Below are 16159 nucleotides of genomic sequence, written 5' to 3' on the forward strand. Positions count from 1 at the left end.
GCTTGTTTATGCCTTCTGTGGTGAGTTCAAAACCAGGATTAGCACTATCTGCAAATAACAAAGCTCAGACTGAGAGCAGAAAGCGCTTTGTTGCTCCTTTCTTAGGCAGCAGAACAAGGCTGGGTGAGCTCCCAGCATCTGCAGCAATTTCTGCATCTGTTCTGCCATTTCTTTCCCCCCAAATGGGATAATCCATGTAGTTTTACTCCAGACTGTATTTCCCAGCTCTCTTCATTTCTTTAAATTGCCCTGTAAGTTGCTGAAGTCATCAGCAGAAATGCTGCAGTCAGCTAGATTTGAACCATTTAAAATGATATAAAACCATTTTCCTGGAGAAAGAACCTTAAAAATTTAATTATTCTTTTTCTTTTTCTCCTCCTTCTCTCCCCCCCCCCCCCCCCCCCATTTCTCTTTCCTTTCCTTTTAATGATGAGGTTGTTGAAACCTCCCATTAAAAGTCTCATAAAATAAAACAGACAAAGAAATAATAAAGCAAGCTTAGAGCAAGGATGTGACAAAGATTTCCCTGAAAACATCAGGCATCATGCTGCTGATCTGTGGCCCTTTCTTATAGTGGAGAAGGGATGGATGAGGAGAAAGAGGTTGCTTGGGGGTGGCTCCTGTGTTTTATTACAGGATCCCAGGATGTCAGGGGTTGGAAGGGACCTCCAAAGGTCACCAAGTCCAACCCCTCTGCCAGAGCAGAGCCATAGAATCCAGCACAGGTCACACAGGAACACATCCAGATGGGGCTTGAAAGTCTCAAGAGAAGGAGATTCCACAGCCTCTCTGAGGAGCCTGTTCCAGTGCTCTGTGACTCTCAGAGTGAAGAAGTTCCTCCTCATGTTGAGGTGGAACCTCCTGTGCTGTAGTTTATATCCATTACCCCTTGTCCTGTGTTCTGTGCTCAAGTTAGTACCTCATAAGGAGCACTGAGGTCTTGAGCAGCTGAGTCCTGCCCATGGTGGGGAGTTTGGAGTTAGATGATCTCTAAGGTCCCTTCCAATCTAAGCCATGCTGTGACTGCAGCATGGTGCCTACTCCTTGGAAACTGGATTCCCAGTAGTTTTGTGGTGGAATATACAAAACTTAATAACCTAAGCACTGCAGGCACAGGTTGCCCAGGGAGGTGGTTGGGGCCTCATCCCTGGAGATATTCAAGGTGAGGTTCAACAAGGCTCTGGGCGACCTGATGTAGCTGAGGATGATCCCTGCTGACTGCAGGGGAGTTGGACAGGATGACCTGTGGAAGTCCCTTCCAATCCAGACCATTTTGTTATTCTAAGCCAGCTGTTCCAGGCTGTGTCAAGCCCAAGTGTGGCTCCATGGTGAGGGTGGTGTAGAGCAGAGGACAGTGATGCAGGACTAAATCCTGATCTCCTTCACCTTACAAAGGGTTCAAGGTTTGAATTTCCTCCAGCTTGACTGTTTCAGAGGAGTGGATTTCTGGGGTCCCAAGTTTGAGACATCAAAGGCAAAACTTACAAAGAGTTAATCTGAAATGAGGCAACCAACCTAACTTGTACTGTGCTTAAGCTGTTTGTTTTCATTTCTGTGTACCCAGACACACATTAAAAAGATTGAACATAATAAGTTAATTGTTTACCTAATCCTTAATGAAGATTGCTATTTCCTCTGCAGAATTGCTGCTTGAAGTAAGATGCATTAAAGCACTTTCTGAACTCTGGTGTTGGCAGTGGGTGTTGTTCTGGGGTGGTTTCTATCTCACTACTTTGCATCTCCTTCCAGCATGCAGCTCCTGTCACTGCTCTGTTCTTCAAAGGCAGCTTCCCCAACCCAAACCCCAGTCACAATTAAAACATAAGTCACATCCAACTGCAGTGTCTTGCATCAGTGATCTAGGAGGATCACCCAGCGCCCTTGGCCAAGCACTGCAGGGCTCAAGGATGTTTCTCTTGGGTGTCCTTTGTTTTCTTCACCTTGGATCTTGCTGGCTTTGGCCTTGCCAGGGGAGTGCCATGGCCTGCTGCATGAGTAGTAAAGAAAGATTTTGGGCAAATGCCTGCACTAAATGCTTGTCTGTACGTGTCAGGAACTGGTGTGGGGTGTTGGTGGCTCTTTGCTGTCCCTGCTTTCTGTCACAGCATTTAAGTTTGTGCAGCTGTTCTGGAGCCCTTGTTCAGCTGTTGGTTCCCCTCCCTGTGGCAGAGCAGCGGGTAGCTTTGCAGGCTACCTTGAGCTTCCTGTCGGTTATAATTACGATGGGTTTTGTTCAAGTGATTTTGCATTAGTCCATCCATCCCTGCCCTGCAGTTGCAATTATGTCTTTTTGATGCCATTGAATTGCAAAGATCCAGGGAAAAGGCTTTCAGCATCTTTGATAGCAAACTGCGATAGAGCGTTGGGTTCCCGTCTGGGGCCGTGACTCCCCTGGCTTGCTCCAAGCATTAAATCAGATGTTTTGATTGTGAGTGACGGAGCCATGAAATTGTCTCGTTTACCAGATTAACCAGAGCCCCTCCAAGCTAGCAGTTAAAGGATAAACAAAGCCAGGCTCCACGTCCAGCTCTGCGTCACCAAGCGGTGCAGATGGCTGAGCAAAGAGCATCGACTCAAACCGGCAGCAGAACCAGAAGCGCAGCTTTGCTTCTAACAGATTCCTTTTGCCCTGAAGTTCCATTTGTCTCATCTCACTTACTTCAGACGCTCCAGCAGCTCATTCATTACAGCAAATCAAATAAACAAATGAAAAATTAAAGCCATTGTTATCCAGCTATTCCATCAGGGTCTTATTGTAGTCCTTTGCATATTGATGATGTTTCTTTGGGCTGCGCACAGCCAATTGGAACAGATGGCTGCTAGGTTCCACTGATTTACCTACCCCAGCAAACTGGGCAAGTGGCCAGAGCTTCAGCAACCCAACTCCCACGCAGCAGATTAGGGAAGGGGGGGGTGTGGGTGGGTGGAAATAATTAAATAATAGAAGACATTGTAGTCATTGAAAGCAATTTTCAGTTGCTTATCGTGTAGGGTGGTTGTTGGGTGGTTTTTTTTCCCCTCTTGTAGTCTTTTCTCCTGTGCTGTTCATTATCCAGTCTGGAATTTAAATGGCACATTTGCTGCAGGAGAGTTAACTCCATTTGCTAGATAGAATGGATGCATTCCCATCCCCTCTGTGCATGAGCATAGAGATGTAGACAGAGATATGAATGCAAGTCACTCTCGGCAGCGTTCTGAATGCTGGAATATTTCTTTCCCTCCTTTATTTAATTTGGCTGTTGAGAATGAAAGGAAGACATTTAAATAATAAAATGAGCCACAATGTGTGTGCTGCTCTATTCATGGTTGGGGTTTTTTTTTTTCTCCTTTTCCTAATTTCAGTCCTTTCTGCTGAACTGCTATAAATACTTTATTTTTTCTTTTCCCTGAGAATGGCTGAGAAATAGGTCATAGCAAAAAGAATAAAAGCAAAAAAGGGGGGGAATTTGCTAATATATGCATTTGATAGAAAGTCCTTCCCAAGTTCTGCTTGCTTTCAGCTTGTTTCCTAAAGCAAATAACGTGAAGATTAGGCTGGGGTTTTCAAGAATGTGTATTTGAGAGTGGGAGCCAGAGGAAAATTCCTCTGTTCCTTTTTCACTCTCAGACACAGAATCATAAACTCTTAGAGTTGTTAGGTTTGGAAGGGACCTCAAGGATCAGCCAATCTCAACACCCCTGCCATAGGCAGGGACACCTCACACTACAGCAGGTTGCTCACAGCCACATCCAGCCTGGTTACATAATCCTCCAAGGGTTAGGCTTCCACCACCTCCCTGGCCAACCTGTTGCAGTGTCTCACTACCCTCATGGGGAAGAACTTCTTCCCAACATCCAATCTGAATCTACCCATTTCTAGTTGGGGTTTTTTCCATTCCCCCCAGTCCTACCACTCCCTGACACCCTCAAAAGTTCCTCCCCAGCTTTCTTGTGGGCCCCTTTAAGATACTGGAAGGCCACAATAAGGTTTCCTCAGAGCCTTCTCTTCTCAGCCCCAGCTCCCTCAGTCTGTCCTCACAGGAGAGGTGCTCCAGCCCTCTGCTCATCCTCTTGGCCCTTCTGATCAGAGACCAAATCTCTCAAGAGACAGGCACAAGTTCCTGCAGACCTGGGTCCTGGGACAGGCAGAGCACCACTCACATGCCTGTACTTGCCACTTTGCTAAGCTCCAGTGAGACCCAGGTCTGGAGCTCTCAATATAGGAAGAACATGGACCTGATGGAGCAGGTCCAGAGGAGGGCCATGAAAATGGTCAGGGAGTTGGAGCACCTCTGCTGTGAGCCAGGCTGGATGAGACCTCAAGCAACCTGGGCTAGTGGAAGGTTTCCCTGCCCTTGGCAGGGGGGTTGGAACTGGATGATCTTTAAGGTCCCTTCCAACCCAAACCATTCTGTGATTCTATGGTTCTGCTCCACCCAGTTGTGCCGTGAGGTGCTCTGGCAACAGGGAGGGTAAAGGCATTTGGTGTTTTCATTGCTGCTCAGCCTGATGTGTAATTTTAATATACTCATGGCAATAAATGCAAGATGATCTATCCCTGCCAGGCTTCCAGTGTTTATCATTAATAGAGAATGAACTGACATAAAAGCTTAAGTATCTCTTTCCCCTCCTGCAGCGAGTAAAAACTTGATTTCCTTAACTAATAGATGACTGTCAGTGTAATGCCAATGAAGTTACCAGCCTGTAGTTAAAAAAATAAAAATCACTTGCTCCATTTACTCCTTACAGCAGAAAAAAAAAGGCTGCACAGGGAGTGCTGTGTAAAGAAGTGCTGCGTTCTGGAGGCAGGGCTGGAATTAGCATTCCAAAGGTAGCTGGCGAAGTGCAATCAATAGGCTGCAGGTGTTCACAGATCCAGGGATGGAGCTGCCTTGGCTGAAGGTGCAGTTAGCCCCTTCCTTCTGCTCTTTGAAGGCTGGTTCCATTTGTCTGTTTGTTCCTATTTTACACGAAATAAGAGACCTGTGAGCATCCTATCAATGCTCAGGACAAGAGCCCTTGAGTACTTTTATCTTTAGAGCGATTAAACTGACTCAAACTGGAGAAGTGCTGAGAGTCCTGATGCAATAGCAATGCCAGCACTGCAACTCCTTCCTGCCATTTGCTAGCTAAGTTTGAGATCCAGCATGAGGCTGGAGCTCAGGAGATACTTGATTGTGGATAAAGCACCAAAAGCTGTTCTGTGGCATCTGTTTGGAGCTGGTTTTTATATCGTGTTGGTGCAGAATCAGCTGGGATAGTCTGCAGAGCAGCACAACAGGAGAGAATTCAGCACAGCGGCAGAGAAACCCCAGATCTCTGGCCTCACTGTGAGCACTTCACCGGGGACAAAGCTTTTAGCAGAACCTGCAGAGCTGATGGTGATAGCTGGGCTGCTGCACCCTGCAGGGAGAGGGCAAGAAGCATTTGAAAGGATGGATGTGCTCTTCCCACCAGGGTGGTATCTTTGGACTTGGGAGAGCAGAGAGCAATCCCATTGTAAAATATTCACAGACAGCTGCTCCAGAGCGTTTCTCCCAGCCTTGCTTAAATCTTGAGCTACTCTATAATTAAAGCATTTATGTTTCAGATGCTTAACAGGGTGTTTTAAATGTTTAGGCCTTGTAAATTATGTTTATTTATGGTTAGCTAATTAAGCCAGCAGAGTTCAGCTTGGTCTCAAATCTAGTCCAAGAGATGAGCAGTGACATTCTCTGTTACTTTGAAAGCAGCTGATGCACAAAGGTTCCCCACTCACTTCTCCCCTGGGCAGTTCTTGGCATGCCACTGCCACGTGTTGGCCACCCAGCTGGGGCTCCAGTGCACCCAGTGCTCCTGGCTGGCAAATGGGCTGCACAGAAACCAAACAGCAAATAAATGGAGCTGCCTGTCCTACTGTCGTGGTTACTGCCCTGGGCTCATGGGAGTCCCTGCTGTCATCCACTCCTCCTGCTCTCTTACTGATCTATCTGGTGCTAACTTCTCTTGGGCACATCTGTGAGCTAAGGGCACAGGTAGCAGCATGGCTGCTGTGGCTGGGCTCTCAGTGCTGCCTCCTTCTTGGGTAAGGAGAGGCCAGGCATCAGCTGAGATTTGTGACAGAAATGGGATAGGAGGGGAGCAGCTTCCTCCTGCTGCTTGACATTGGACTTGCGCTGACCCAGTGAGGCTGCAAGAGGAAATGGAATCTGGGTTCTTGCTTTGAAGTTTCTGAAATGAAAGCAAAACCTTGCAGCAACACTGCCAACAGTGAGCCTCATGTGTGGCCACCCCTGCCTGCCTTCCTCAGGCTGCAAAGAAGCAAAGCTTTACCCCAGCTTCAGGAGGACAGGGGAGGACAGACAGCTTTGCAGGCTGCAGAGGAGACCCGGTGCCAACACTGCATTGGGTGTTGATTTGAGCCCAGCTTCCGAAGACAGCTAAAGTGTCTCTCTGGTAAAAGAAAGTTAATTATCTTCCCTCTTATTGTGAAAGTGAACTCCGGGGCTCTCAGGACAGGAATCATCTATTTCTGGTGCTTGTAGGATGCTAAGCACAATGGTGTGCTGGCTTCTGTCGCAGCCTCTCAGTGCTATTGTGATGCAAATGCTAATAACAAAGGAAGATCAGGTAAGGAGCTGTTGGCACCATCCGGCAGCTTAGATGCAGTTTGTTCCCACGGGATAATCTTGCAAGGCTGTGCTGTGCAGTGCATTCCCAATTTCAGGTCGGTAGTTGCAGAGGGGAAATATTTTACACCATATGATGGAAGGTTTGGGTTGTTCCTGGAGGGGAGAATTTGGTCTTCACTGTGAAGATTTCATGGCTTTATGGTGCTAGTTCAGGGGAAAAAAACAGGGTGCTGGAGTTAGCTCAGTGGTGCAGGTTCTTCAATCAATACTTTCAGTTCATTTTATCCTCCTACTTTATTGCCTTCAGCTGAAAATAACATGCTCTGAGCAGAGCTCTGCTCCTTGGAATGAACCTGGGCAGCTTCATACCGGGGCAAAGCCTCTGTTTTCTCAAGTGCTGCCTCAGTGCATCTGTTGCCTTGAAGTCACTGAAGATTTGAGATCTTTTAAATAGGAAGAATTGGATGCTGGGGGCTGTGTGCTACCTGTATCCCTGTTAGTGACCTTGTCCAAGGGGGAATGGAGCAAAACTAGAAATGGGTAGATTCAGATTGGATGTTAGGAAGAAGTTCTTCCCCATGAGGGTGGTGAGAGACTGGAACAGGTTGCCCAGGGAGGTGGTGGAAGCCTCATCCCTGGAGGTTTTTGCAGCCAGGCTGGATGTGGCTGTGAGCAACCTGCTGTGGTGTGAGGTGTCCCTGCCTATGGCAGGGAGGTGTTGGAACTGGCTGATCCTTGAGGTCCCTTCCAACCCTAACAATTCTGTGATTCTAATATCACAGGAGGGTTCTCAAAAAGCAGTTGGCTTTGGTGCAAGGGGCTGCCTTACTTTGTCCACCCATGGTGGGGTCTGGGTGTTTTAGCTGGAGTTTGGCTTTATCCCTTGAGGGCAAAGCATGAGGAGTTCATTGTCCAAGTGATGGTTCATCAGTGTGGTAGTTTTAGGCTATGCCTTTAATGCTGGGGGAGGGGAATTTTCAACCCACCACAATCAGTCTTTTGGGTATGTTCAAAAGGACACTAACCAGCATGTGTCACCTCCCCTTCTTTTACTGTCTGTGGTTTTTCCTCTGCTTTGCTGTCCAATACAAAAGCCTCATCTCAATCAATTTAGTGATGGGCTGGTCTTAAAAAAAAACACCTTCTGATGGTGGTCAAAGTGTAGCTCAGTATATGCCCCCCGAGGCTGTGATGCCCTGTACACACTTTCCAGGGGCCAGATGGTTGGTCCCTGTGCCAAATGTCACATACAACCTGATGGCATCTCTGATGCTAACTGCTACATTGGAGTGTAAATTGAAACGCAAAACACAGCCCCAAATGACTTTTAAAAGACCCAGGAACACTCTAATCTAACTGGTCCCAGTCTGGGCTCAAGTGAGGCTTGGTTTTGTCCATGTCAGGAACCATCTGTGCTGCTAAAGCAGAGCAACAGGAATAGCTCCAGGAAGCTGTGTGGAGGAGCAGAGTAGGTTAACCTGGGTTCAAGTTGCTTTGCAGTGTGAAAAGGCAGAATCCCTCTCTTCAGTTCTGCCTTCCAGGGAAATGTGATGCCATCCTGAACGCCACCCAACCCCAAACCTTGGGTTTCCTTCTGAGCATACAGAGAGGAGACCAAAGAGACCTTCTTATGGGGCTCTTGCCACATGGTGTGGTTCATCTGGCTCAGCACCATCAGGGCTATTAACTGGAGCTATATTCTGCAGGGCAGTGCAAAGCACCATCAGGGCTGTTAGCTGGGGCTGTATTCTGCAGGGCAGTTCAGAAGCACCATCAGGGCTATTAGCTGAGGCTGTATTAAGCAGGGCAGTGCAGAAGCACCATCAGGGCTGTTAGCTGAGGCTGTATTAAGCAGGGCAGTGCAGAAGCACCATCAGGGCTGTTAGCTGAGGCTGTATTAAGCAGGGCAGTGCAGAAGCACCATCAGGGCTGTTAGCTGAGGCTGTATTAAGCAGGGCAGTGCAGAAGCATCACCAGGGCTGTTAGCTGAGGCTGTATTAAGCAGGACAGTGCAGAAGCATCACCAGGGCTATTAGCTGAGGCTGTATTAAGCAGGGCAGTGCAGAAGCACCATCAGGGCTGCTAGCTGAGGCTGTATTAAGCAGGGCTATTAAGTGGAGCTGTATTCTGCAGGGTGTCCCAGGAGATGGGGTTCTGGGAGCAATGCAATTCAGATGTGAGAGGTGCTTCAGCTCCTGGAATTCATCGAAGCAGCGTGTCTAAATCTGAACCATTTTACCTGGATCTATGCAAATTTATGGCATAATATGACATGGAAATATATGTAAATGTTGTCAATTATTGTAAAGCAAGGGAGCAGATAGCTGGAATATTCCATCAGCTGTTTTTATACAGCAGGTTTTGAATTCCTAAAAAAAGAAACCCAGGGAAATGGCAAATGAACTGGAATTGAGTTTGGATGTTCCAAGCCCATTACATTGGGACATTTTCTTTAAACTGCTTATTAATCTCACCTTGCCACACGCAGCTCCAAGAGCAGCCTTTTCCTCACCCCAACATTATACCTTTACAAATGAGGGAGATGTCAGCTCCTGATTTACTGACAAAGCAGACAACTGACATAATTTATCTCACTTGAGATCAGTTCATCAAACTTGGGAGCATCTTGGCTGCTGTAAAATGCAGGCATTTGATACCGGCGCTGCTGCTTAAGATGCAAAGGATAACCTGCAGTTTTAAAACGCTGTAAAAAGAACAAGAAGTGATGCCAGGATGAGAATTTATGAGGCATGGAGCTGGGATCTGAAGGTAGCATTTGCTGTGTAGTGGAGTGTTGTTACTACCTTGTTTGCACAGTTGAAAAGGAGGTGTTAATGGAAAGCTCCAGCACGGCAGAGCTGAGCTGTTGGCATTCTGGGCCAGTGCTGCCCTGACCTGGTGCTGTACAGGAATTTTTAACATTCATCCCTGATTTAATGGGGCCTTGTTTGATGTGGTTGGGGCCTTGTTAGTGCAGCTTTGACTCCAGCAGCACGTTTGAGTGCTTGTTGCATTCAAATGCTGAATTATGCCTTCTCTGGAGACACTCAAAGCCTGCCTGGATGCCTTCCTGGGTGGCCTGCGCTAGGTGATGCTGCTTTGGCCAGGGGGGAGGGTTGGACTAGATGATGTCTGGATGTCCCTTCCAACTCCTAACATTCTGTGATTCTGTGAAAACAGAGGAAACTGGAAGAGTGCCCAGGGAGGTGGTGGAGTCACCATCACTGGAGGTCTTTAAGAAGAGAGTGGATGTGGCATTGGTGGCATGGTTTAGCTGATGTTGTGGTGTTAGGTCAGAGGTTGGACTTGATGATCTCAGAGGTCTTTTCCAACCTCAATAGTTCTGTGATTCTATGATTGCATTAATATCAGCTGCCCTGATACCATCACAATGGAATTAGCTGCTTCTCCATCTGTCAAAAGATCTCCTGTTTCATCTGCTGGGATTATGAAGGGGGTTTGGGGTGTAAGGTTTGGTTTGTGTGTTTGCACAGCGCTTGGCACAAGGTGCAGGATGTGGCTGGGTGCTCTCTAGAGAGAAGCAGCTTCTGCAGCTCTAATCACCAGTCTGTCAGCACCATCAGCGAGACATATCCTAGAATATGAAAACACAGAGCTTTAGATTAAAACCTGCCAGCCTCTGCTGTTATCTCTGGGTACCCAGAGAATGGCCATTTCCATGGGATTTCTCTTTCTTCTTAGTGTCGTGCAGGCTGAGAGCAAAACAACTACCATGCGAGATGAGTTGTTCCTGTATCACAAAACAACTTTAGTGAGCACTTTGCTCTTAAATATTCACAGCAAAGCTATCAACTGATGTGTTGGAAGTCATGTTGACACAAAACCTGATCTAAGGGTAAACAAGCTGCAGTCTCGACGTGTAGCTCAAAAACCTTCCTCAGGAGTTGGATGCTTCTGTTGGATGCTTCTGATCTCTTTTGCAGGCAGAGGATGGGAGAATCTGGAGGAGGGTTTGGGTTTTTTTTTTTGCAGTGCTGTGAGCAGTGGTGACTTCAAGCAGCTCTGCACAAAGCCTTGGCAGGTTGTGAGGAGCAGCAGAAGTTGGGTTAACATTTATCTGAGCTGTCATCGCTGTTTGTACCGCTAAATCTTTCTCATAAATAAGTGGAGAAATCTTTGCTTCAAAGTGAAAAATTCATGCTCCAGTTAAACCTCAATTATATTTCCAAACAATATTTATCAGATTTTCTAATGTGTGCTTAGTGCAGTTCAATTTGGTGCTATCAGTCAGAAAGTGGCAGGGCTGGGAAGCGAGGCTGAGCCCTGTTTGTCAGCTGGGAAATGGAGCGTGAGGCACCAGGCAGCCCGGGCAGGGCGAGGGGACCACAGCTTGGGTCCTTTTTTAATGCCACATCAGTGCATGAAACCCCTCACTGCTCTGCTCCTCCCTGCAGAGCCAGGGGAGCAGATGGGAATTCTTAAAGGCTCTGTTCCATTCAACCTGCATCCTGGCCTGCATCAGCAATAGTGTGGCCAGCTGGAGCAGGGAAGTCATTCCGCCCTGTACTCAGCAGTGGTTAGGCCACACCTTGATTACTGTGTCCAGTTCTGGGCTCCTCTTTCTGAGAAGGGCATTGAGATATTTGAATGTGTCCAGAGAAAGGCAACAAAGATGGGGAGAGGTCTGGAGCACAGCCCTGTGAGGAGAGGCTGAGGGAGCTGGGGTTGCTTAGCCTGGAGAAGAGGAGGCTCAGGGGAGACCTTATTGCCCTGTACAACTCCCTGAAGTTGTAGCCAGGTGGGGGTTGGTCTCTTCTCCCAGGCAAGCAGCACCAGAACAAGAGGACACAGTCTCAAGCTGTGCCAGGGGAAGTTTACGCTGGAGATGAGGAGAAAGTTTTTCCCAGAAAGAGTAATTGGCCACTGGAATGTGCTGCCCAGGGAGGTGGTGTAGTCACCATCCCTGGAGGTATCATAATATCATAGTATCAGTCAGGGTTGGAAGGGACCACAAGGATCATCTAGTTCCAACCCCCCTGCCATGGGCAGGGACACCTCCTACCAGCCCAGGTTCCTCAAGACCTCATCCAACCCAGCCCTGAACAGCTCCAGGGATGGGACATCCATGACCTCCCTGGGCAACCTGTTTCAATGCTTCACCAGTGGGAGAGGTTGCCCAGAGAATTTGTGGAGGCTCCAAGGCTGGAAGTGTTGAATGCCAGGTTGGATGGGGCCTTGAACAAGCTGGTCTAGTAGGTGTCCTTGCCCATGGCAGAGGGTTAGCACTGGCTGATCTTTGGTCCTTTCTATTCTAGGCACCTTTAAGGAGAAGCTGTAGTTTCATTCTGTAGTGTTGGGTAGAATGAGCACCTGTGTAATTTCACAAGTCTCTGAATTTACCTCACCTAATCTTTTTTTCCTACAGCTTCTTACCCCATTAATTTAGGTAAAAACCTGGCAAGTGTGGGTATGCAGAATTCATGCTAGGTCCTTGGGTACACATTAAGTAAAGATTTAAGATTGGAGACAGAAGATGAATTCAGCTCTTGCTTACAGCTGCGTCACAAAATTGTTGATTATCTACAAGATTCATGTTCCTCCTCCATGTAAATGGGATCCTGTGTGCATGGGTGCAGTGCTGACACTTGTGAGCAGAAGAGGGAAATCCCAAAGCAGAATGGGAATGAAGGATGTGCTCAAGGCTACTGCATGGAAGTGTTGAACAGATCTTCATTCCAAAGTTTCCAGAGGAGACTTGCAGGCTGAGACCAGCCGAGGCAGCCTGGAGAAGTCACTTGCTCTCAGCAGGTACTCTAAGCAGTCCCCAGGTCTGATGCTTCCTGGGGAAGTTGTGGTCCAGTCTCTATCCAACCAACCACTGAGACCTGCAGTTACTTCTTTGAGGTCACAGAACCACAGAACAATAGGGGTTGGAAGGGACCTCCAGAGATCATCGAGTCCAAACCCCCCTGCCAGAGCAGGATCACCTAAGGGAGGCTGCAGAGGAACACATCCAGGTGGGTTTTGAGAGCCTCCAGAGAAGGAGACCCCACAACCTGTCTGGGCAGCCTGCTTCAGGGCTCCATCACCCTCACCTTAAAGAAGTGTCTCCTCATTGCTGAGCTGGACCCTCCTGTGTCCTAGCTTGTACCTGATGTTCCTTGTCCCATCACTGGGCACCACTGAAAAGAGTCTGGCACCTTCATCTTGGCACCCAACCCTTAGGTATTTATAGACATTGGTGAGATCCCCTCTCAGCCTTCTCTTCTCAAGACTGAACAGCCTCATTTGTGATTTCTCCACTGATGCAATAAAATTGGACTGTCCCCTTTGGTCTGAGGTGAACACATTCTTTGGTCCTTCCATCAAGGAAGGAATTAAGTCTGCATTTCACTCCTAGGGAGGAATTAAGTCTTCATTTCAGTCCTAGGAAGGAATTAAGTCTACATTTCAGTCCTAGGAAGGAATTAAGTCTTCATTTCAGTCCTAGGCAGAGGGAGCTTTGTTTCAACAGGAATTTGCCCTGGGCCTGGGTAAATCCTATTCCTGGTGTCAGTTTTACCTTGGCACCAATGATAGCTGAGCGAAAGGATAGATGATAGCACAGCTCTGAAGGGCTGTGGGCATGCAAGGCACAGGATTGTTCTTTATCTCAGCTCCTTGCTTCAGAAAGGTGAGGTTTGTAGAAAAAGGAGGCACTAAGACAAGGGCTGGAGAAACCCAAGAGAGCAGATTCCAAGATTCCCATTTCAGATACATGGAAAGAGAGAATCTGTAGCAGTATCATTCAAATGTGACAGCAGTCACTCCAACCTTTGCTATTATGGCACAAAATTACATGTTCTTGCCAGAGAAATAGGAAGGGCTGATAAGGAAGGCAGCTGGGATTTGCTTTCTTATCTGGATTTTACACACATGCTCTTTCATTTCCTTCCCACTCCTCTCTGTTTCCAGGACCCAGGTTGGCTTTTCAGAGGTGCTGGGTAGTTTGCATACAATGAGGCAGCTTTGTACTCTTTGTTTCTTATGCCCCCCCAGATACAGGGCTGAAAATGGAACTATTTGATTCTTGTCTATAAGGATCAGAAACTTACAGGTGTTGAGCTCAGAGGTGGAGAAATTGATGGGACAGTTATGGTATGGAGAGGCTGAGGGAGCTGGGGTTGTTTAGCCTGGAGAGGAGGAGGCTCAGGGGAGACCTTATTGCTGTCTACAACTATCTGAAGGGAGCTTGTAGCCAAGTGGGGGTTGATCTCTTCTCCCAGCAAGGTGTGGCAGAACAAGAGGACACAGTCTCAAGCTGTGCCAGGGGAGGTTTAGGCTGGATGTTAGGAAGAAATTCTTCACAGAAAGAGAGATTTGTCATTGGAGTGTGCTGCCCAGGGAGGTGGTGGAGTCACCATCACTGGAAGTGTTTAAAAAGAGCCTGGATGAGGCACTTGGTGCCATGGCTTAGTTGATTAGACGGTGCAGGGTGATAGGTTGGACTGGATGATCTCAAAGGTCTTTTCCAGCCTGGTTGATTCTGTATTCTGTAAAGCCATGAAATCCTCCACCCACTCCACCTTCCAGGAGCAGCTCTCTGCAGTTATTCTCTCAAGTGACCAATGAATAATTCACCTTATTCAAATAAGGTAACATCAGGAGTTGGGAATGAATAGGAGTTCTGTCCACACCCTGCCTCATTTCAGCTCATTAGAAGGCAATTGGAGGCTGGGCACTAAGGGTGAGGACTGAAATATTTTGCCTTGCAGCACCCAGATGAAGAAACATTTTCCTTTAAGCGGTTGCCAAAGTGTAGACATTTCCCTTCCCTTGGCATCAGGCAGGAAAATGGAACCTCAAACTGCACTGCTGAGCAGGATCTGGAGGGAAAATGCTGAGCTGAAATTACTGAGCAGCAGAGATTCTTGGAGTTTGCATGACCTTGCTCTTCTGGAGTTAATGGCAGCTATTACTTGCTACTTAATAGCTAATCAAAGGCACTTTAAATTATAGACCCATTGGGTGCATGTTATAGATTTGGGAAGCTGGAAGATTTGTAGCACCTTCCTGTCTCTGCCTTTTTCTTTCCTGCTCGCTGCAGGCTTCAGCCACCAGTGCAGCTGCTGCTTAGAGAGGTCCTTTTTATTTTCCTTTAGCTTTTACAGACTGTCTGAGGGGTTTCTTTGCCAGACTGAAGAGGCAGTCCTGCAATGGGAGACCAGCTTGGCAGTGCTGTACTAACTGGAGGCTGGATGTGGAAAGGGCTTCTCCATGGGCTGGAGAATCACAGAATGGTTGAGGTTGGAAAGGACCTCTGGAGGTCATCAGGTCCAGCATCCCAGATCAAGCAGGGTCACCTACAGCCAGTTTCCCAGGACCATGTCCAGTGGCATTTGGTGCCATGGTCTAGTCATGAGGTCTGTGGTGACAGGTTGGACTCAATGATCTTTGAGGTCTCTTCCAACCTTTGTGATACTGTGAATACCTCCAAGGAGGGAGACCCCACAACCTCTCACCGCAGAGCGAGTCTGAGCTGTACCAGATTCAAAAGACAAGCAGGGTGTGGGACTGACTGATTTGATGGATTAATAGGAAAGTTAATTGGCCTTCCCCAGGTGATTACCATTAAGCAAATACAGCTGCTGACCTGCCAGAACCTATCTGTGAAGACAGAGTTTGGGGCTTTTTGTTTGGCTGGGATTTTTATTCTGCTCATTGTGACTCAGGAAGAGAGAAAAGATTTTTCTTCTATCTTTTCCCTTTCAGTCTTTCCAGTCTCTTCTGATTTTGCTTGGCATGGGCCTTGAAACTGGTGACTCTGCAGCCAGGACTGTGGCCCTTGGTGAGCAACCACGCAGAGGATGGCTGAGCAAGGCAGATCTGTGCCTGTGGTTAAGGAGAGCTGACCTGACAAGCGTTGTGGGCTGTCTGTGCAAACGAAGGGAAGTTTTCTGTGCCAAGTCAGTTCCATTAATCTTGGGGCTGTGACATGTCTGTGCTCTTATTGATTTCCCAGCAGGCTATTATTCATCACCAGTCTCATCACGTTTGCACCAATATGGAGAAGGCACAGGGGGGGAAATGGGGCTGGTGTGTTTATCTCTAGGGCACAGGATGCTCATAATCAATGCAACTTGGAGAAGAAGCCAGATGGGTTGTGATAATTGATGAAAAGTGCCTCAAAGGTTCTGAAGATTTACAGGGAGAGAGGGGAAATGGTTGGGGTTTTCCAGGCCAGCAGATACCTTACCTGGACCTGATGCTGAGCTGGAATGGGGAGGCACAGCCCCCAGATGCCCAGCCCCAGACCTGGCAGTGTACACTGGATTGGTTTGTCACAGGCTGTGCCCAAGCAGGTGCCAGCAGCCAGGTCTGTGCTTGTTGAAGAGGCCAAACCTGCCATGTGGTGGCCCTGCTAGACCAGCACAGATCTGAGGCTGGTTCTGGGTGGCCTGTGGCATAGTCCAGCCTGCCTGAGCTAGACCTACATCTGCTCCCAGGTGATATCTATACAGACCAGGATGCCAGGCTTGCTTCTCTCCTTTGCCACCCACACTTGGCAGTTTTTTCCCTGCCTGTTTTAAGCACTCTGTCACCCCGAAGAAGCTCTCAACTTCCTCAAA

The sequence above is a fragment of the Melanerpes formicivorus genome, unplaced genomic scaffold, assembly GCF_026170545.1.
Source record: "Melanerpes formicivorus ecotype bairdi unplaced genomic scaffold, bMelFor1.0.p_v2 SCAF_45, whole genome shotgun sequence".
NCBI lineage: Eukaryota > Metazoa > Chordata > Aves > Piciformes > Picidae > Melanerpes > Melanerpes formicivorus.